We start from the raw sequence: 23,098 nt of genomic DNA, 5'->3' as shown, positions 1-23,098 counted from the left end.
TTCTCCAAGGAAGAGAAAATTAGCAGTGGAACTTGCTAATTTGGAGACCGAATCTAGAAAAACGCTGCACTCGCGCAGAGATTGCTCAAGCAGCTTCTATCATGCTGCACGATCGCGTCATTGGGCTTAATATAGCCCTGTTAAGCTCAGCGACTAGAACGCTGACTTCTAAGATGGCGGCCAAGTAATGTGGACATAAAGTTTCCCCCCGTCAATTCCCCACACAGTGCAAAAGACAATTCGTGCAACAGTGCAACAGCTAGCAGGTATTGATTTTAAAATTCTGTAATAAACTTTCTAAAAACAGTTCTATTAAAATTTTGATCTTTTCATCCAGAAAAACGCTGCACTCACACAGAGATTGCTCACGCAGCTTCTATCATGCTGCGTGATCGTGTCATTGGGCTTAATATAGCCCTGTTAAGCTCAGCGACCTGAACGCTGTCTTCTAAGATGGCGGCTAAGTAATGTGGATAGAAAGTTTCCCCCCCGTCAATTCCCCACACAGTGCAAGAGGCAATTCATGCAACAGTGCAATAGCTAGCAGGTAATGATTTTTAAATTCTTCAGAAAAGATGTGTGTTGTGGTACTGTTGTTGAGATTTATCTTGACTTGTAGAAAAGGATCTTTGTCCAGCTCAATTACAGTGAACACTCAATTCTGGTGATTTTGAAATAAGTGTAACCTGATGTTTAAATGTTAGGGCTAATATAAAGTCTGTGTTTTTGCACACATACTACCTTGGCCTTCATTTTGTGCTGCTACAATTAAAAAAAGGGCAATTAGGTATATCCAAGAATCCAGCCCCATTAACATGATGATAATCCTACTGAATGACCAATGAATATGGGAGTGGATGCTTGTGAGGGGTTACAGATCTCTGTCCTGGACTTGGATTAAACATAGTGATCCAGGGACCCAACGGGCTTATGCGCCCAGTTGAGCACCCTTTGGGCACAATCAATCAATCAATCAATCATGGTAATTTGTATAGCGCGCTACTCACCCGGTAGGGTCTCAAGGCGCTGGGGGAGGGGTCCGCTACTGCTCGAAGAGCCAGGTCTTGAGGAGCTTCCTGAAGGAGAGGTGATCCTGGGTCAGTCGAAGGTGGATGGGGAGGGAGTTTCATGTCTTGGCTGCCAGGTAGGAGAAGGCTCTTCCCCCGGCGGTGGCCTTGTGGATGTGTGGTACGGTGGCGAGGGCGTGGCTGGTCGATCGTAGCTGGCGGGTGGGCGCGTAGAAGGTCAGGCGGCTGTTGAGGTACTTGGGGTCCAGGTCGTGGAGGGCCTTGTGTGTGTGGGTGAGGAGCCTGAACGTGATCCTCTTGCTGACGGGGAGCCAGTGCAGGTCTCTCAGGTGGCCGGAGATGAGGCTGTGTCGGGGGATGTCCATTGTCCAGGACGAGTCATGCAGAGGTATTCTGGATGCGCTGGAGTCTTTTCTGAAGTTTGGCTGTGGTTCTGGCATAGAGGGTGTTTCCGTAGTCCAGCCGGCTGGTGACGAGTGCCTGTGTGACCGTCTTCCTTGTTTCAGTGGGGATCCATCGGAAGATCTTGCGAAGCATGATGATGAGACGGCGTTGACTTGTCTGGTCATCGAGAGGGAGGAGTCCAGGATGAAGCCCAGGTTGCGTGCGTGGTCCGTTGGTTTGGGAGTGCTGCCCAGGGCAGGGGCCACCAGGAGTCGTCCCAGGCGATGATCTCAGGATGAGGACGTCTATCTTGTCTGAGTTCAGTTTCAGGCGGCTGTTCATCATCCACTCTGCGACGTCTTTCATCCCTTCGTGCAGGCAGGTTCTGGCGGTGGCGGGGTCGTTGGTGAGGGAGAGGATCAGCTGGCTGTCGTCGGCGTAGGAGATGATGTTGAGGTTGTGTTTGCGTGCGATGGCTGCGAGAGGACTCATGTAGACGTTGAAGAGGGTTGGGCTGAGTATGATCCTTGTGGTACGCCGCAGATGACTTTGATGGCCTCGGATCTGAACGGGGGGAGGTGGACTCTCTGGGTTCTGCCGGCGAGGAACGAGATGATCCACTCCAGTGCCTTCTCTTGGGCTCCAATGTTGTTGAGGCGCTGCACTAGGGTGCGGTGGCAGACGGTGTCGAACGCTGCAGAGAGGTCCAGGAGGATGAGGGCCGCTGTTTCCCCGTTGTCGAGCAGGGATCCGATGTCGTCAGTGGCTGCGATGAGGGCGGTCTCGGTGCTGTGGTTGGCTCGGAAACCGGACTGCGAGGGGTCGAGGGCTCAGTTCGTCTCGAGGAAGGTGGCGAGCTGTCTGTTGACGCTCTTCTCGATGACTTTGGCAGGAAAAGGGAGGAGCGAGATGGGGTGGTAGTTCTTGAGGTCGGTGGGGTCTGCAGTTGGTTTCTTCAGGAGGGCGCTGAGCTCGGCGTGCTTCCAGGTCTCCGGGAAGGTGGCGGTGTAGAAGGAGGTGTTGATGACATCCGGGAGTTGGGGTGCGATGATGGAGTCGGCCTTGTTGAAGACGTGGTGGGGGCAGGGGTCGGTTGGTGATCCGGAGTGGATGGTGTTCATCGTGCTGGTGATGTCTTCGGTGCTGACTGGGGTCCAGGCGCAGAGGGTGGTGGTGGGGGGCATTGTTTCGGTGGTTGGGTGCGTGGTAGGTGCGCCGAAGCTGTTGTGTATATCGGCAATCTTGCGGTGGAAGAACGAGGCGAGTGAGTCGCAGAGGTCTTGCGAGGGGGTGATGTAGTTGTTTCTGGCACTGGGGTTGGAGAACTCTTTGACGATGCTTAAGAGTTCCTTGCTGTTGTGGGCGTTGCTGTCCAGTCGTTCTGTGAATGCTGTCTTATTGGTGGTGCGGATCAGTTGGTGGTGTTTGCGGGTGGTGTGCTTGAGGGCAGTCATGTTGTCTGTGGTCTGGTCGCTACGCCAGGCTTTCTCGAGGGTGCGGCAGTTCTTCTTGGAGTTCTTGAGTTCGTCGGTAAATCAGGAGGCTTTCCTGCTGCCGGGTCTGCTGGGAGGGTCCTTCAGTGGTGCGAGGTCATTTGCGCAGTTGGTGAGCCACTGTGTGAGGTTGCTGGCTGCTTCGTTGGGTCCGTTGTGCTGGCGGGAGGATTCTGGCGGAGGGAGGTGGTGAGTTGCTCGGTGGTGATCTTACTCCAGTTTCTGCAAGGAATCTGTTGCGGGTGGTAATGGGTCGTTGTTCTTCTGAAGCTGAAGTGGATGCAGCTGTGGTCAGTCCAGTGGAGTCCAGTGGAGTGGCTGAAGGAGATGTGCTCACTGGAGGAGAAGATGGAGTCAAGCGTGGGGCCGGCGTAGTGGGTGGGGGTGTTCACCAGTTGCTTGAGTCCGAGGTTGGCGAGGTTGTCCAGTACATTGGTGGTGTTGCTGTCCATGTTGTTCTCCAGGTGGAAGTTGAGGTCCCCTAGGAGGATGTAGTTAGCGGAGGGGAGTGCGTACGGGCTGATGAAGTCTGCAATGTCTTCGCTGAATTGTGTGCGTGGTCTGTAGATGAGGGTTCCTCTAAGGGTGGTCTTGGGGTCGGTGTGTATCTGGAAGTGGAGGTGTTTGGCGGCGGTGAAGGTGTCGTCGGGGTTGGTGGTGATGTGGATGGTGGTCTTGTGTACGATGGCGATGCCTCCTCCAGTCTGGTTGACGCGGTCCTTCCGGGTGATCTTCTATCCGTCCGGGATGGCTATGGCGATGTCAGGTGCTGAGGAGGTGTTCATCCAGGTTTCTGTAGGGAAGGCGACGTCTGGTGATGTTGTGTCGAGCAGGTTCCAGAGTTCGATGGTGTGTCTGTGGATGGAGCGGGTGTTGAGCAGGATGCACTTGAGGTGGTTGCTGCTGGTCTTTGGCTTGACGGATGCGGTGCCGGTCCGGATGCAGGTGAACTTGCAGGTTTGGCAGGTGAAGGGTCCGTGAGTGCGTTTCGGGGCGGCTCGGTAGCAGGTGGGGTTCCGTCCGGGGTTGCGTGCGTTGAGGGTGGCGTCGTCGTAGGTCCGTCGTGTGGGCTGGCGTCCTCGGGGGCCAGGGGTCCTGGCGCTGGGCGCGGTCCACACAATGATATTACAGAAGGGGCTGCGCTGCATACACATGTGCCTCACCTTCTGTAATGCAGATTGCGCTGGTGCATATGTTGCACCAGCGCTATCATGGGAGGGCATTCCGTTGTTTGCATGGGGTTGGGATGCATTACCAATGTGAGCACAGAGGAAAATATACCTTTAAGATGAGCGCTGAAAGTGCAACACGAAAAGGTGGTATCCTCTCAGTGTGCCTCGTAAAGGCAGTCCTATGGGGGGAGAAACAGGGTACAATGCACCCCTCGGACATCCCTCTGCAAGTGGGTGCAGTCTTTCACTGAAAACACCTGCAAGGGGCTCTCTAATGTCCCTTAAAAGTGCAGACTAGTTGCATGCACAGTGAAACACAGAGAAACAGCTGCTCCATATTTCAGTTTGTGGCTGCATTCATTCCAATTTGGCACACTTTCTTGTTTGTGCAGTGCACATCTTTTGAAAGGCGTGCTGTGGATCAAACAAAGAATGTTCTCCGTATTGGTAATACAGCCCATGGTATTTGTATTTACATAATGCTAACATTTCGTTGAACAAGAACCTTGTCTGGTGGCAGGGTGTGCATTATGAAAAACATAAAATTGCCATTCTGTTAATGGCACTGATGGATCATACAGCCGATCACTGAACATTCACGATTCCGTTAAGGAAGGGGACATTGCGATTAATTCATGGCATATGAGGGTAGCTGACCATGTAGCCCCCATCACTGCCGCAGGAAAGACTACTAAGATTCCTTCATCACGTTGGTTCTTGCAGGAATCAATGTTTGAAAAAGCAACATTCAAGAAATTAGAACGAGTTTGGTGGCATTTGTATCAGGATGCTGATAAAGCCCATTACAAATGGACTTAAAATCCTATCATAAAAACCTAAAGAGAATTTGCAGCTCCTTCTATACGCAATGTATCAGGGAGGCTGAGAATGAAGGAAGTAGATTTTTAAAAATTGTGGCTAACCTCACGGATCAGAAATTTACATCCCCGCATTGGAGCCTAGTCCATCCCTATGCTCCTGACTGAGTGACTTTTTTGAGGAGAACAGCCTCAGAATTCAGTTAAATTTGTTATTACATGTCTCAGAGTCCATTAAATTTAGTTTGGATTCAGGTCTTAAGTTTGCTCTGGTGCTGTTGGACCTGTCAGCAGAATTTAACACTGTGGATCATAACATTTTGCTGCACAAATTAGAGCATTTGGGGGTAACAGGTGTTGCACGGAGCTGGCTGGGCTCCATCATGGAAGGATGTAAGCAGGTGCTATGCATGAAGACATATACCTCTGGAGGAAAAATGTTAGCCCTCTCTCTCCAATATTTACATGTTTGATGGAATCCTATGACATCAAGGATATCTCATATGCAGATGATGCCCAACTCCTGCTCACGTGTGCTAGGGATACTGCGACACCTGCATTTGCTAGCTGCATGGTGGACATGCTTGACTGGCTGAAGGCCAAAAGATTGCAGTGCAACACTGATGAGATAGAAGACTTGTTGTTTGAGTGGTACCCCCTTCTAGGATGGGTTGGGGCTTGGCCTGATAGTGCTCCCGCTCTGCCCGGTCGTGCAAAGAATCTGGGTGTGATGTTTAGTGTCTAGCTCTTGTTTAGTGCAAAAAGAACAATTGATGGACAGAATGAAAAACAATGTCATACATTCACACCAGTACAGAGATCTGGGCCAAAATTCATCGGTTTTTATGCTCACCATGCCATTTCAGTTTGGACCCAGCCATATGCAAATCAGTCTTGACCCTGCGCCCAATGGGAACAGTCCAGCCTGAACTGCAAGACCAGGTCCCCTGGATGGAAACAAGCATCCTAAGACCGATTTCAGGCTTTCAGCCCTCATCAGCCAGGATAGCTTGACACATACCAGATCACACCATTGTGGCGAGTGAAAGGATGACACAAAATGTATGCCAAGTGAGTGCAGAATGGATATAAATAGTGTCATATGAAGTGTCCTAGACACAACTGGTTTGTAATTCAATGATATGAAAACTCACTTGCAAAATATCAAAGGACAAATCCCATTGAAATTGGTGTGGATGGGGTCAGACTGATGCCAGTTGTGTACTTTTGTGATGGATATATGGGCTGGTAAGGTGAATCTTGAGGGGTGAACAGCCTTTACGAGGCGGCTGTTACACCGCCGTGCCGTTACAACGCGGTCTTTTCGACGCAAGTCGTTACCATGACTTGCGCTGGAGGGCACTGCAGGACAAGGAATTTTTTAATTTATTATCCAACACCTTCCCTACTGTACGTAGGCTGGTGTTGGAATAGTAAATAAAAAAATTCCTAAGTCCGCACCTCCTCCAACGCAAGTCGTGGTAACGACTTGCGTTGAAAAAACCGCGTTGTAACGGCACGCGTTGTAAAAGTACATGTCGTAATGCCGTACATCCATCTTGAGGAAGTAAAATTTTCAAATCTCTTGGCTGAAAAGCACAACACAAATCCAGTGAAGGCGAGAACCATCAAAGCTTCTCAACATACCCACAATATGGAATCCTAGTCAAATGTTGCCTTCTGCTTGCCTCCTCTTCTATTGTATTCACCTATGTAAGTGAGTGTATGATATATGAGGTTAGGATGTCTCCTGTACAAGACATCATCTGTTGTCAGCTAAGTACTACCATGATATTGTAAATGGATGATGGGAACAGAAGACACTCAAAGGATGGACATTACAAATGTGTGATCTCTCAGTCCAAAATGAGCTTTGAGACGTTATGTGTAGGGGAGCACAAATGAGTAAGTATGGATGAAATTTGCGAATTTGCGCGAAATGGCAAAAAAAAAAGCCGTGAGTTCACGAATTTTCCCGTGAACTCGCGATTTTTTTGCCATTTGCACAAATATGTGACCGCGTGTGCCTCTAACTTTGCAGCGCGCCAAAAGGTGCTGAGGTCCCTTGAGTGAGCTGGCTATTATGGTGGGGATGGGCGGGAAGACGTTTCATACCGCTAGTGTGTGGTGGACGGGGCCAAACAGGCGGGGCTTCTATGCGAGCTCACATGCATCTTGTTTATAAAGGATCAGAGACCGAGAAGAGCAGCAGATGAGGAGAAAGCAGCCTTCTGGTTACAGGAGCTACACTGGGATTGCGCTCGGGAAACTCATGGATGCAAAAATACTTTTGGCACAGGATCCCAGAATCCTTCAGATGTCCAAGATCGCTCTGCTGCGCGTGTTGGTACAAAGCCATTCTGATCCTGCTCAGTGGGTTCAGGCGCATGCAGCTGCTGCTGCTGGACAATGTCCCATCTCATACTAAACTGCCCCATACAGGCATATGCTGGCGCTGGGCAGTAGGGTGCAGTGGCATGCGGGTGCACGCCTGGTACATACGCATACCGGTGCCAGGGGGGACACGTGTTTATTGGAGCTGTGTAGCAAGTTATGACTTTACATTTTGACTGTACCAGACGGTGGTACCACCTACACGGATCAGGAGCATCCAGGCACCAGACTTCATGGTGCAAGAGCATAATAGTGCTCTGTGGTACGGGTATATATGTACTGGGGGCAGGGGGCACTTAGCACAATGTGTGCTCACACCCAGAGGGCTCCCAGGCAATTGAGCACTAATGATTTTCACACAGAGAGGGTTCCGGGGCAGTTCAGCAGCACGGGGGCTCACACCCACTGGGCCCCGGGGCAGTTCAGTAGGGCGGGGGCTCACAACCCCATGGCAGCTCAGCAGAGCGGGGGCTCACACCCACAGGGCTGCCGGGCAGGTTAGCAGTCCCACCCTCTGGTTCATCACTGCCACCCTCTGGTTCATCACTGCCACCCTCTGGTTCACCACTGCCACCCTCTGGTTCATCACTGCCACCCTCTGGTTCACCACTGCCACCCTCTGGTTCATCACTGTCACCCTCTGGTTTATCACTGCCACCCTCTGGTTCATCACATCACCCTCTGGTTCACCACTGCCACCCTCTGGTTCATCACTGTCACCCGCTGGTTCATCACTGCCACCCTCTGGTTCATCACAGCACCCTCTGGTTAACCACTGCCACCCTTTGGTTCATCACTGCCACCCTCTGGTTCTTTATATATATATATATATAATTTCTTTATATATAAAGATACGTTACGTTACATTAAAATTATTTATACCACGCACTTTCACCAATGGTTTCATGGCGCTCTTGACAAATACAGTGATCAGGAAAGGGGGGGGGGGTGATTCAAAGGCCAGCTGGAAGAACCGGGTTTTTAATAAACTGCGAAAGCAGTCATAACTGGGACATAGACGAAGTGTAGGGGGCAGGGAGTTCCAAGTGACGGGGGCCAACACAGAAAAGCTCAGTCCGCCGTGTTTTTTCCGTTTAAATTTAGGAACCACCAGAAGGTTCAGGGAAGCAGAGCGAAGAGCTCTGAGGGGGATGTGCCGTTTCAAAGCGGACGAGATAAAAACTGGGGCTGCCTCGGAGAGGGCCTTAAAGACTGAACATGCTAATTTGAAGGTGCAGCGCATAGAGACCGGGAGCCAGTGAAGACTACGAAGGAGGGGGGTAACATGCTGGTGTTTAGGCTGGCGGAAAATCAGGCGGGCCGCCTGATTCTGAACCAGCTGCAGCCGATGGAGGTGGTAGGCGGGAATACCCGCGTACAGCGTGTTGGCGTAGTCGAGCCTGGAGGTGATGAGAGCAATGATGACCTGGATTAAGGCCTCCCTGGTGAGAAACCAGCTGATTTTTCGTATCCGCCTGAGATAGAAAAAACAGGATGAGGTGACCGAGTTTATTTGAGGTCTCATCGAAAGATCATCTGAAATTATCACCCCCAGACTCTTCACTGTTCTCACAGGAGTAGGTGCCACCCCCAGGGAGGTTGGCCAGAAGGAGGAATCCCAGGGGTTTGAGGGACCCCCCACCAGTACAAGTTCAGTTTTTGTGGGATTCAACTTTAACTGGCTGTGAAACATCCACTCAGCTATAGACAACATTGTAGACTGAAAATTAAGACGGGTGGAAGGGGAAGAATCAATGGGAAAAATTAACTGAAGGTCGTCCGCATAATTAAAAATTGTCATAGGGGAGTTGCGGAGAGACGCTAGTAAGGGTTGCAAATATAAATTAAACAAAAGAGGGGACAGTGCGGAGCCTTGGGGGACACCACAAGAGAGGGAAGTGAAAGGTGCAGAAAAGGTAGACAGATGGACTGCTTGTGAGCGCTGGTCAAGGAAAGATCTAAGCCAGTCAAGGGCCACCCCCTGAACGCCAGTATTATGGACACGGTCGGTCAGAATGGCATGATCGACCGTGTCGAATGCAGCTGAAAGATCAAAAAGGACAAGGGCCTGATGGATGTTTTTATCGGCACCTTGCCTGAGGGCGTCCATGACTGCTACTATGACCGCCTCAGTGGAATGGAGGGGTCTGAATCCAGCTTGTTGGGAATTGAGGAAAGAAGATTTCTCTATAAAAGAGCTCAGGCAGCGGGTGACATAAGTCTCCAAAATCTTGCCTAGATAAGGAAGGAGGGAGATGGGACGATAATTACTTAAAATTGTAGGGTCCGCATTGGGTTTCTTCAAAATGGGAAGGACAGCTGCTTGTTTGAAGGAGCGAGGGACCTCCCCAGTAGCAAGGGAATTATTGAGTAGTGCCAGTGGGGGGCCTGGACAGGCAAGGAAGGCTTCTCTCAGGTTCAAAGGGGGACAACAGTCATTAGGGGAACCTGAGCTGACTTTAAGAAGAAGGGAGGAAAATTCCGGAAGAGAAATAAGGGGAAATTCCGCCAATGTGGTGGGGTTCCTGGGGGGAGGGGAGGAGGAAGAGGAGATGCAGGGGTCGGGATATTGTTTTTTATGGTTATAATTTTATCGATGAAATATGAATTTAACGAGTCACACAGAATTTGGGTATGTTGAGGTTGGGGGGTGACCCTATCAGGCAAGGAAAGCTCATTGACAATCGCAAAAATGTCTTTGGTTTTGCTATGAGAGTCCATTATTTTTTGAGAGAAGTATTCAGTTTTTGCTTTCAGAATCAATTGTTTATAGGTTTTTAGCGAGTTGATATATAAAAGTTTGAGTTGTGGATCATAGTTACGGCGCCAGCGGCGTTCAGCTTGTCGCAGAGCGAGTTTCTCGGTTTTGAGAAACCAATATCTTATTTTCAGGTGCAATTATAATGCTGAATTTATTGTTTCTCATCTCAACAGTACTCATTCAACATTCTCAAGCCCTGATGACAAAAAGCATGCAAGTAAAAGAAACACAAATGATGGACAGAATACGGAACAAATCAAACATCCACCCCCCAGTTAAGAGATCTGGGTTAAATCCATTGTTCTTTTGCACACTACACCACCCCACTTTGGACCCAGCAATATCCAAATCAGTCTTGACCCTGCTCCTAATGGGAACAGTGCCACTGGATTCAAGCTAGCCTGGCTGTTTAGGAGTGACATCTCAAAACTGGTCCCAGGTGGCTTATTTCCAGTGGCAGTTTGGGCTGAACAATGATAATATTGATTTAGCATGGCTTGGACTTTTAGCATAGTCCTAATGCATGTGTAAATTGAATTAAATCAACATTTCCATGTTACGTGTGCACCTTTGTGTCTGTTTGTCAACTTGTTTGGGGAGTATATCAGTCTTTCAGTGGAACAAGGTGGTAGCTTTACATGTGCAGTTCTTAAAGATATGAAGCTGTGCTTTAAGACATAACTTATTGTAAATAAAAACACTGTAATCAATTTCTGTATCTTTGGGCTACAATTAGCACTAATGGCACCACCATCCCTCTTTCCTGGCTCAACTGTTTGCTTTGGAAATGTGCTAATGACGTGTATTTCCCACCAATCCGTGTGACCTGCACATTGTTTTGGACAACATAAACTAAAGGCCAAGTGTCAAGACAGATTCCGGACTCTTCCGCAGGATATGTTGGCCTAGAGTCCAGCTAGCTCACATTGCCACCATAAGCCCCCCTAACCTACCAATGAGTGAATGGTTTCCTGGCAACTACTGAACATGACATCCCTGACCTTTCAGGGATCAATGAAAAAGTTCAGAACATTTCGCTAGGTCACTCGTGCTTAATTATTCTCAGAGAAATATACAGAGAATATACAGTGGGACGCTTTCAATAATATTTATAGAGCCAATGTTATTCATGCATTAAGTAAATGTGAAGCAATGATTTCTGGAAAGAAGCAGATAAAGACAAGCACTAACAGTGTAAATAGTAGAAATAGTTCTACCTTGGTTATAAACAATGTATATATTCAGGCATATAAACAAGGCAGTAATCTAGCGTACTCCTATTATGCGAACCCTACTTTAAGTGTTCCTAGAGTGTTTGTAGGTGTGGAGCCAAGAATACCGCAAAGAGAAGATCCAACCCCATTATCTGTTGGGATTTAATGAAGGATCCTGTCTTGGTCACAAACTGTTTACCCTTCATGAGATATCAGACCGTTGCACAGTGATTTCTCAGCATACAAAGACCCTCAGTGTCAGCGGAAGTACCTCCTCTGCTAATCTATTGGGATGCTCATCTGTTATAATAGAAAGCAGCCTTGTGATGTGTACATAGATTAGTGATGCTTTGGATATGTAGATTTTTTATTTTTTTTGGATATGTAGATAGCAATGTTGCCCCATGGATGAAGATAGTTATGACATTTGTACGTAGTGCGAAAAAAGACCTTGTACATAATGTTCAGGGAGTTGTGCACAGCAAGATTTGAAAACAAGTTTAGTTTCAGAGAAACTAATCCAATATTGTCATGCGTGCAAGTGTGTGTAAAGGTCACAACCAGCTGGAAATGTTTTCTGTGAGGACAATATGAGAAATAAGCTGCTTTGCTACATGGGCCTAACTCGGGAATATAACACTAAAGATAATTATTAGTCTGGTGAAATCTAGCCACTGTAACATTAATTGTGAGCAGTACTTTAAATACCTCTGTGTTGCAACTATTTTCCTGAAGAGTTAATGGTCTGTATTTTACTGGTAGAAGGCCCAAGATCAGGTTCTATGATAGAAGAAATTGTGTGGTATCTTGTTAGGATTTACACTCTAGTCTTTCAGCTGAACCTACCAGTGTTCTCCCACCTGTAGTCTACCTTGGAATGTTTTATTTTGACCTCTAGAATGCTCACCTAATAACAGATGGGGGCTTGGATGAAGATGTCTAGAGCTTCTTCCTGTGAATAAATGCTGGATGTTTGTTGACATTAACTGAAGAGTCTGGGTCTTTACTCTACAGCTATACTTCACTTTGGTGTCAGCTAGGAGAATATAATAGAATAGGCTCTAACACCCTTAATTCAAGGAACAGTGCTGGACACAGTGGCGTAACAAGTGTGGGGCGGGGAAGGGGGTGGACCGCCACGGGTGGCACGAGTTTTTGGGGCTGTGTTCTCCCCCCACCACCATGCTCATACCAGTGGCCGTTGTGGGCGGTAGTTGCGCAGAAATCATGGCAGCATCCCCCCGGTGGTTACAGGAGTCCATCAGCACCCCCCTGCTCTTACATGCCGGCATGGGTGGCAAATGATGGGGCCACACCGGGTGGCCAATGGACTAGCTATGCCACTGGCTGGACTGATTTATGCAACACTCCAGTTTCTAATTTCTACCCTTGGATATTATTGCTACCTTTTGAAGCCACAAGAAAATATTTATTATGCCACCAAGTATAAGCATACACCTGAGTGCTTAATCTCATTTCTGCTTTCTTCTATTGTACGTGGAGAAGCGTGGCTCAGTGGTTAGAGGCGGCAGTCCCAGAAGCTGAGATCGGCCGTGGACCAGGGTTCGATTCCCCACCTCGGCGGGTCTCGGGCATAAAAATTCCACGGACTCGACAATTCTCGCTCCGGTGCCTACTCGACTCACGGGGTCACACTCTGCGACTCTGGGCAATAGCTTGCTTAATCTCCCCTATGGCCCCTCGCGGCAGGATGCCTGGCTTTCACCTTGTGGATACCCTGCCGGGGTATCTCACAGGGGAATACCAGGATGGGTTCCCTAAGCAAGCGCCTTGATGCCTTCGGGTGATACGTGCGCTATATAGTCGCAATACATTTACATTTTTTACTTATTTCCTTTTGTCAGCTATTGACCACTGGTTCAGCATTACTCTAAAAAAAACTGGTGTTAGCGTGCTCAACCAAAGCTTGCCTCCTGCAGTTTATAAGTACACTCACTCTTCACAAATTCAGTATGAGCCAATCAGCACATATTCATGTACATATCTACATCAACCCATCTTGCGGTTTAACGTGTCAATGCCCCAATGTTGTTTAAACAGAAGCTCACTTCTCTTCCCTACTCATCACAAACCGCTCATCGATTCACAAGCTGATTTTCAACCCCCAGAGTGGGCTTCCAAATTTACCTTTTGGAGACACCGGGTACTCTCATTGTCTACAGAGTGCATTTGTTCCTGTAAATATCATTCAAGGCAAATTGCAACTTCTGCACACTTCACTGAAAGATAAGAAAGACTCTGTTGTGATCTTGTTTTACCACTTCTCTGAACACAGTATTTTATTTTTTATTTAGTGGTATAATGTCATTTTTTTTTGCAATTTGTACTACAAAGACTTTTTCTTACAGTGATCTGCATGCCCTCTCCAGTGCAGAATCTAATTTCTGAACATCCTACCTTATAGATTGTCATTCTGTGTGTATAGTTGACCATATTCAGACTTTTATCATAATATGTACTATTGATTATTACCACTTCTTTCTATCGTATTTCAGAGTCAGACTCTAACTCATTCTTCTGTCTGAATATTCAGGTATTTCAAGTTGACAATAATTTAAAAGTATGCAGAACAGATTTTTCTCCTGAAAAGAAAGCCTCACTCTTGCTTTGTTACGTGGACACTGAAGATCAAGAACTTTTGGAAAAATGTTAATGATAAAAACATATCACTGAGTTTGAAATAGCTTTTGGAAAATTAGATAATCCTTTGTGCCAGTCTGTATTGAACTTTAACAACTTTACTTTGACATAAGTGTACAAAGTGAAGGTGAGTCAGGTGAGGACTGTGTGAGATTTTATGTTAATGGACCACTCCCTGTAACTTTTGGTGACAATGAAGATGAGACACTTAGGGACTAGTTAATGCTGAGGCGTAAAAGTGACAAAATTAGAGAAGAGCATTGGCTTAAATACAATCCCCAGTTGAATAAATTTCGCACTGTTGCTAAATTAGAAGCACACTCTTTGGTATGTGTTTAGGAGTTACTTACAGGAAAGCTATGTCTGTGCTTGTTGTACAAGGCCCGATGGGCTAATTAAAGCTTGGGACACACTGAGACTTCAAGTATGGCCAATCACAGACACTGCTCCACTGTGTAAAAGTGTGTGTAAGTATTGTGGAATAAAAGGATTACTTTACCAAGTGTTTAAGAGGTGTAAAGGGTAATGAAAGCTTTCTTTTAATATTTAATCTGACCTGGAGAAATAGTTCTTCAAGTTACACACGATTTAAATGTTATTCTCATTCAGGCCGGTGAAGATCTCACAGATACCTTATATTTATGGGAGCAAATAAATTGAACTTGAGAATTAATATTATCAAGGAATGTAGTGATAACAGTGCTGGAGGTAAAATATATACACCAGTGAGGGTTGATATAGTTGTATACTGGCCACACTAGAAATCTTTGGGTAAACCATCTGGTCCCAAATCTTCTACTCAAATTTTTGTCACACCTTGCTGGAATCCCTGCATACAGAGTTTCCTGAAGATTTTTTTCTGACAAGGTTGAATGTGTTAAAGGATATGTCTAACACATTTGCCTGAAAGAAGGGGCTGTACCTGCTTTATGTAAAGTAAGAGGTATCCCACTAAGTATAAGAGAGTTTGATTCTTGTGTGCTGAAAGGATCTCAGGGAGTATGAAAGTCACTGAGTGGGTAGCTACAGTATTGACAGCCCCTAAAGGGCGTGGTGAAATCAGGTTATGTGTTGACCTTAGAAATATTAACAGAAGGGTTGTTGGAGACAAATTCCCATTACAGAACACCATGGTGATGGTGGGCATGCTGACATGCACAAAATGCATCGTCATGCTGGACTTTCCACCACCATACCACCAGGCCCGGTTGAGCAAACAATTGAGAAACCTAACTTATTTTCTCACACCTTTTGAAGTTCATAAGTCAAATCAGAGGCTGTTTGGATTATGTTCTGCCACTTCTGTATTGCAAGGGCTGATTACAAACTATTTGGTGATGTACCTGATGACAAAATCTTCCTGGAAAATGTTTTGATATGTGGGAATGCGGTGGAACAATACACAGAAATACTAAGAAAGGTGTTGAAGATTTTTAAGGAAAAAGGCTTGATGATGAAAGCTATGAAATGTAGATTTTATTTTGCTGTACTGCGTCAGTATATCTAAGTCACATTATTTCAGCTTCTGGTGTGGGCCCCAAGTATGACTTTTTGACGTTTGTTCTAAATTTCTCTAGTCCAACCAAAAAATAAGAGGTTCAAGCATTTGTGGGGATGGCAGATTTTATTCATGTTTTGTCCCCAATTTTGATAGCCGGTATAGAGCTACTTGTGGGTTGATTCGAAAGGGTGTGTCTTTCCTGTAAAGTAACAAATGCAATGTTTCTTTACATTACGACATTAGGAAATTACTTAGTGATTGACAGAATGTACACAATTTTGTTCCAAGTTTAACCTGTTGCATGGTCACATATTCCAACGACAAGGGATTGGTCACCTTTACTTTAGCTTCAAGAGTGCTAAGAGTTGCTGAGTGCAGATATTCTATAACTGAGAGGAATCGGTTCTCCAAGTAGTTTCTTTGGCTAGTTAGATTTGAGGTCCATTCACCATATGAACTGCTTCAATACATGTTTTCTCAAAAGTGACTAAATTCTATCCCATACAGGGTTTTGAATTAGATAGTGGCATTACAGAGGATCATTTCTTTGTCACATACATTCCTGGAATTGTGAACAAAGGCTAGGCTGTCTCTCCATGTTGGTAGTTGTGTGTTACTTTAGTGAAGAGGATGCAGATATATGATGGAAATAAAATTGGATCAAGATTTGTACTAAGGGGTCTGGTGGCTCAGTTGACTAATGCAGCCACTGCATTCAACATCATGGTCACAGGTTCATATCCTAGCGAGTCAACTGGGGTCAATAAAATGAGTGCCATTGAGTTGGGTAACAATCAACATTTGTTATTCAGTGCCAAGATGCCTACGGGTGAATGTGTGCTTTACAAATACACATTATATTATGTTAATAGTAAGAGGTTCATATCAGTAGATGAAATTATAGAGGAAATGAGTGTGGATCTGCTGTTGGTTTAGGGGTATAGGGTAGTTCTGACAGGTGAGTACTGAATAAATCTCAATGGTGTAGGCTCAAGATTGGTGACAAAAGACTTTTTGCACTTAATGGTATGGGCATTCAGGAGGAAAGGGAGGTGAGAGACTGTTTAACATTCAGGTTGAGTAATAAGACTAGGAAAGTTAGGATACTGCCAGTTATTTGTGGGGAGATTCTGGAAGGTCCCTTTGATGAAGCTGATTTTGATATTGTGGACTACTGTCATTGGGTTATGTGTCAAATATTTGTTTGTCTTAATGGATATGTTCTCCAATTGCCTCAGTTAGCCATGGTTCATGGAGGTTTCACATTATCAATTGTTAAGATTTTGTTAGGAATTTTTGGCCCAGTGAGTAATCCCCAAACAACAATTATCTGACAAACAGGGGGTATAGAGAGTTTCTGAGGAAGAAGGGATTTCTCACAAACAGCGTGCATTATGTCTGTCCTGTTTGACCTTTCAGCCTTACTTACCTCCATTTTTCTGCTGAAATTAATTTATGTTGGTGTTAGGACTTGGTGCATTTTTCCACTGCTGACCAGTGCCAAACTGCTGGCGCTCACTCTCGTCGACAGGGGAAATTTTCTTTACACCTGATTGCCATATTTTCAGACACATTTACTTCAAACATTTTCTAAGTCCGAAGGTAAGCACTGACCGGACCCAGTCCACTTTTTGTATCTGACCTGCGCTCAATTGCGGTCATCCTGTGCTTTTGACTTTGTCCCAGTTCAGCATTTCCAAATATCCACAGTTATCGCTCTAATGTTTAGGCGCTATTTTACAGTTTTTTCTTTTTATTCTTTAAAAATTCATAATTCCGTTCTACTGCTTGGATTTTGATAGTTTTGGTGTCAAATTATTTAATAAAATGTACTCCATTTTTAGGTCTTGCATAGACAGTGCATGCGCTGCCTCTACGATGCATCAAGTAATCTGTATACCTAGTGAAACTCCACCCATTGTGTTTCTCTTTGTTTTGTCACTTGCCTTTGGTTAAATGTGGCATTGCTGTTTTTATCTCGCACATTGATTGGCTGGTGGTCCGATACCTCATTTCTGTTTTGCTTCCATTTTGCAGGAAGTAGCACCGACTAACTACAATATAGTTCCGCCGCTGGCTATCATTTCATTTCGGGACTACTTGTTTTATGTAGGCATCGTGCACGCACACAAGCCTGGGAAAGAATAATAATGTTTTAATATTTACGGCGTGGAACGCTGCCCCATGCCTTTATTTTTATGGGTATTTGTCTTCTATCCCAATGCGCATGCGCGGGCGGCCGCGCATGCGCATTGGGATCGAAGACGGCGGCGCGAAAGAGAAGAGGGAGCCCCGGGATGCCGTGTACCAGGTAAGTGCCTTTAATTTACTTTTGTAGTATATTTAGCTTTAATTAGGTATTTAGGAGAGGGCGGGAGGGAGGCGGGTGGCGGGCAACTTCGCTCCATCCACGGAACGTGCGTATTGTTGCCTACTACGCCTACTTTGCAAAATGCAAAGTAGGCAACACTACGTACACTCCATGGGCGCGGAGCGTAGCACTACGCCCAGGGTTAATAATAATTAAAAAGAAAAGATATATATAGCGAAGAAACAAACTTATGTGAACATATCAAGGGGGTTTGGGAACTTCCTCAATACGAGGAGAATGCAATGTGGAAGAAAGAGCCGATGAGTCTAAGAAAGTAGTAATGGGCAACCATAGCAAATCATGTTTGATAGCAAGTGTAATAGGATAAACATATGCTCTATCTAGTCTATGGTTAAAACAAACACCATACCACCAAGCCTGAAAGGAGATAGTCGATGTATCTTTCCAAGCTCTGGTAATTTGTTGAAATGCCACTGCTAGGAGAAGGTCAATAGTGGAAGTATTAAAGTCGGAGGAGGACCATATGTCAGAAAGTCTACCTAGAAAAATATGGATAGGAGAGAATGGGAAGTGAGTGGAAAAAATATTATTAATTTGTTGCCATACTTTGGACCAAAAAAATACGAATCGCAGGACAGGTGAAAAGCATATGCTTAAGATCTTGGATCAGAGCAAGACCAACATGTTGAAGGAATAGAGGAGTCTATTGTATGAAGTCTAGCAGGAGTGATCAAAAGTCGATTATATCATGGCATAGAGAAATAGAAAACAACTCTCCCAAAACAAGTTCCCAATCTTGTTCTATTTTTGATTTATCCCTTTCATTAGGGGGCTCACGTAATGTTTTGTAAATTTGTGAGGCAGAAGAAGAGGATAATAAAAAGGGTATATTAAGCGAGGAAGAAGTGCCACAAGAAACTGAGAGTGGAAGAGAGTCATAACTTGTTTGAACAGCAGCACACAATAAATTATATTTGGAAAGGAAGGAAGGAGGAAGAGAAAAACGAGTCTGAAGAATAGAAAATGGAATACACGTACCATTAAAAAGAGTTGATGAGTCCAAACAAGCCCATGGTCATACCATTCCTTCCAGAAAAAAGTCCTATTCTTAATTTTAATAAGAGGATTATACCTAATGGGGGATTGTAAAAACCGCGTATGATCATCAAGGCCATCTAGAAACAAGGGGGAAAAAAAGCTTCCTGGAATTTTTAAGAATAGGTAGAGGCACCTTCTGCGGAACATGTGATAATGATACACATTCTTTAAAGGTAAAAGGGTGAAAAAAGGAGGATTCAATTTTAACCCATAGCGGGGAAGAAGTGATATCTGATACAGAATCTGATAAAAAAAAAACGAATGGGACAGAAAAAATGAAGTATGGTAAGAGGAAAAGTCAGGAAAGTTAACCCCTCCCATGTGTTTGGGACGTTTAAGTTTAGAGAAAGACATTCTAGCTTTTTTATTTTGCCATAGAAAACGAGATAAAGTAGAGTAAATATTTTTATAGCAAGGTTTTGGAATATTGACAGGAAGATTGGAAAGAAAACATAAAATTATAGGAACTAACATCATTTTAATAGAATCTAATCTACCCCACCAGGAGAGAAATAGAGGATGCCATCTTGTCGTAGAATCTATTAAGGTAGTTTGTAAATGCTTAATATTAGGAGCTACTGTATCTTTAATTGAAGGAGTAAACCAAAGACCTAAATACTTGATTTTAGAAGGACTCCAATGAAAAGAGGAGACCAGAAAATCAGCGTGGAAACAACATTTATTAAGGGGAAGAATTTCACATTTATCGACATTCGATTTATAACCTGAGACGGCTGCAAAATTCGAAACTTCAGAAAGAAAGGCTGGGACAGAAGTTTGAGGGTTAGAAATAAATAAGAGAATGTCATCTGCATAAGCAGACAGCTTTACTTGATTCTCACCATAAGAGAAGCCAGTGATATCATTATTCAATCGAATTTTTGTCAAAAACGGTTCTAAAGCAAGAATAAATAGAAGAGGCGAAAGAGGGCACACTTGACGAACACCGCGAAAAAGAGGAAAGGAGGAAGATACAAGTCCATTAGCAAAGATAAAAGATTTAGTAAAAGAGTATAATAAGGAAATATAAGAAAGAAATTTAGGTCCAAAACCAAACCATTTAAGAGAAGAAAAAAGAAAAGGCCAATTAACTCTATCAAATTCCTTTTCAGCATCTAGTGCTATAGCAGCAAAGGAATGATTAGAAGTATGCGATTTACTTGAGATATTATCTGAAAGATGACGTCCTTTGATGAATCCACATTGTTCTTTACCAATGAGTTGGGGTAGAATATTGTCTAAACGTAATGCTAAAATTTTTGGAAATATTTTATAATCAAGATTAATCAAGGAAATAGGCCTGTAATTTTTACATAAAGTATGATCTTTGTTATCTTTGGGAAGAAGACAAATCAACACCTCTTGAAAAGAGCTTTCAGATTTCTGAGAAGTTATAAAGAATGAGAATAATTGACGGAGTTTAGGAACAAGAAAATTAGAGTAAAACTCAGTGAAAAAGCCATCTGGGCCAGGTGCTTTACCCTTCTTAAGAACTTGAATAGCTTCCAGAATATCCTTGGGGCCAATATCTTTGTCTAAAGAGGAAAAATCTACATCAGGCAACAGGGGAGAGGGAATGGAGGATAAATAGTGATTGATGTCAGAAGACAAGGGAGGAGATTCCGGGGTATAGAGATTCTTTATGAAGGGTAGCATTGGAAGAGGAAACTATTGATTCAATTATCACTCGTTCTTTTTTAACTTTGAGATAATTAGCAAGCATATTTCCAGCTTTATTTTGAGAAGAGTAATATTTGGCACTAGATTTGAGTAAAAATAGATTAGCAGAATCAGTAGATAATTTATTGAAAGAGAGTTTAACGGTAATAAGTTTATTGAGATCAGATTGCGATTTAGTCGAATAATATAAGTGTTCTAACTGTTTAATTTGGGAAGTTAGCGTGGATAGGGATTGATTGGCTAAACACCTCTTCTGTGCAACATAGGAAATAATTAAATCTCTAGAAGCCGCTTTAAAAGTGTCCCAAATCAATTGAGGTGACGACTGAGGAGATTCATTGTCTGTGAAAAAAGTGGGATGCAAAATCAAGGAAAGCAGTGGAAAAGGAGAGGCAAGATGGCGGCTGTGTTGCTGTGGCAGTTAGCAGCAGGCCGCGATGAGGAAGCGGTTTGTAGCCCCAGGGTGATGATTTTGCAGGGATTACGTCAATCTGTGGATAGGACTTCATGAACAAAGTTACCGGCGATAAAATATGATTGCCGTAGTTGTGTGCTGCAGCTCCGGGAGATTCTTGTTCCGGGCTCTGGCGCAGGCTGCGACGGCTCTCGCTCTCTTCCGCCGGCGTTCCACGGGCATCGGTGGGCGGGGCCTGCGAGTGAGGCAGCAGAGCGGAGTTCCGTGCTGAGACGAAGCACAGGAGCGGAGTTAGGAGCCACGGCTGGGATTTGTGCGGCGGCAATTCCTGGAACCTGACATGCCCAATGAGCCTGAGAAGGATCAGGAGAGGAGGCTGCCTGCTGCACTCAGGAGCTATGGCCCCCAAACCAAATAACTCCAAAGCAGCAATATTCAAGAAAAAACGAGGGGCAGAGGGGGGAACAGCGGTGTTGGCTGCGCAGGATGAAGGAGACCCCCGGCAGAAACAGCAATCACCCACTGCAAGGAAACATCTGCAGCTGGCAGTTAAGACACGTCAGGCAACTGCCACAATTGCGGAGATGTTTTCTAAAAACAGTAAGGTAATAGGAGTAAAGGAGAACCCACCCCAGGCAGTAGATGGGGCAACACAGGATACGGGGGGCCAAGAAGCATTATCCACCAGTCTAGTCGGCATAGAAGAAGGTGCTGAAGGTACGGCTGCCCAGCAAGTATTCGCTGAAGCTCCTCAGGGTGACAGCGTGCAAGTGATTGTATCCACCCCAGCGGCCGATATAAGTGGGTACCCTGCAGTGGGAACAACTGTAAAGGACCAAGAGATTCTGGACAATATTGCAGGCACCTCTCCCAAGGCAGGCCAATATACCAGCAGTGGTGGTCCTCCCCAGGTGGCGGTAGCCTCGGGTCCCCGCGATCTCGACCCAGCCTCTATGGAGGCTACCATTGAGGCTACCCCAGGTGGAGCATCGGGGGGCCTGGTGGAGAAAGTCTCAAGTGAGTGTTTTTTCTCGGTGTCCAAAAATGCCGAATGGTCAGACGAGGATGAGCACAGCTCCTACCTGGAAGGTAGTGTTCAGGACTCAGAAAGTGATCTGGAGCAAGAACCCCCTACTACAGCGGTCAGGCCAAGGGCGGCATCGAAGGGGCAAGAACACTATGAACTAAGCTGGGATCATTCATCGGCCATGCCACTACAAGGTAGTGCAAATACGGAGGTATCCCAGATGTCGCTCCTGGAATTAATTCACCAGGAAATTATCGCCCACCGTGAGGAGACTCACCAAGACAGTAAGAAATCACAAGCCGCAGTGAGGAAGATGCAGGGGGTGGTGAGGACATTGTCTAAAGCTTGTACGAATCTGGGGGACAGAGTCTCAAATTTGGAGGAGCGAGTTGTCTCAACTGAGGCCGAGGCAGTAGCTGCTGTAACTAAAGTGGATGCCCACTGCGCACAAGTGGTAGATATTCAATGGAAACTCGAGGACATGGAAAATAGAATGAGACGTAACAACCTTAGGGTCATCGGGATTCCAGAAGGGGTCGAAGGATCTGACATCAGAGCGTATACCATCAAGCGATTCGCTCAAGCATTGCCGGAGCTCTCCAGCTGGAACTGGCCCTCCGAAATTCAGAGGGTACATCGCACCCCCTTCAAAGTTCAGAAAAACGCAAGGGAAGGGGACAAGCCAAGGGCAATCTTAATCTTCTTCGGCAATTTTGTACTGAGGCAATTAATTGCAGAGAAGGCAAGACCGGATGCAAGGAGGACTATTTCTTCGTCTGGCCAGATTTCTGCCATGTGATGGTGGAAAGGAGATGGAGGATGCGGCAGCTCATTAAACCATTTCAGGAACAAAAACTACAGGCCTTTTTGATAAACCCTGCCCAGCTAAAGGTTATTAATGAAGGGAGGTCCCATTACTTTGCTTCCGAGATAAAGGCGAAGGAATACCTTGACTCTTTGTGCAACTAGGCTCTAGTTAAAAGTGCATGAGTTGGGCATTGTGTTTGTTAAGGATATCTTTCAGATAAACACCAGGATGCCGCACCCTCTTCTTATTTTCCAGGTACTGAGGTTGTGTACTGGTTCTCACAGTGATTAGGTGTGTTTATTTCCTGGGGTG

General features: G+C 45.4%; 1 long non-coding RNA gene across 3 annotated transcripts in view; it reads right to left on the bottom strand.

Annotated features, from left to right (window-relative positions):
* The window catches only part of LOC144821527 (uncharacterized), a 418,474-nt gene that overhangs the window by 102,914 nt on the left and 292,462 nt on the right, over positions 1 to 23,098 (bottom strand). For 2 of the 3 annotated variants that reach the window (XR_013608374.1, XR_013608373.1), the window contains exon 5: positions 13,413 to 13,504. The exons of the other annotated variant lie outside the window; for it this stretch is intronic. This is a non-coding gene — a long non-coding RNA (uncharacterized LOC144821527). The remainder of the gene's footprint in view (positions 1 to 13,412; positions 13,505 to 23,098) is intronic. 3 annotated transcript variants of the gene reach the window in all.

This window comes from Lissotriton helveticus, chromosome 2_2 (assembly GCF_964261635.1).
Source record: "Lissotriton helveticus chromosome 2_2, aLisHel1.1, whole genome shotgun sequence".
Lineage (NCBI taxonomy): Eukaryota > Metazoa > Chordata > Amphibia > Caudata > Salamandridae > Lissotriton > Lissotriton helveticus.
The sequence above is the reverse complement of the archived record's forward strand: the minus strand, read 5'-3'. Positions and strand labels throughout refer to the sequence as shown.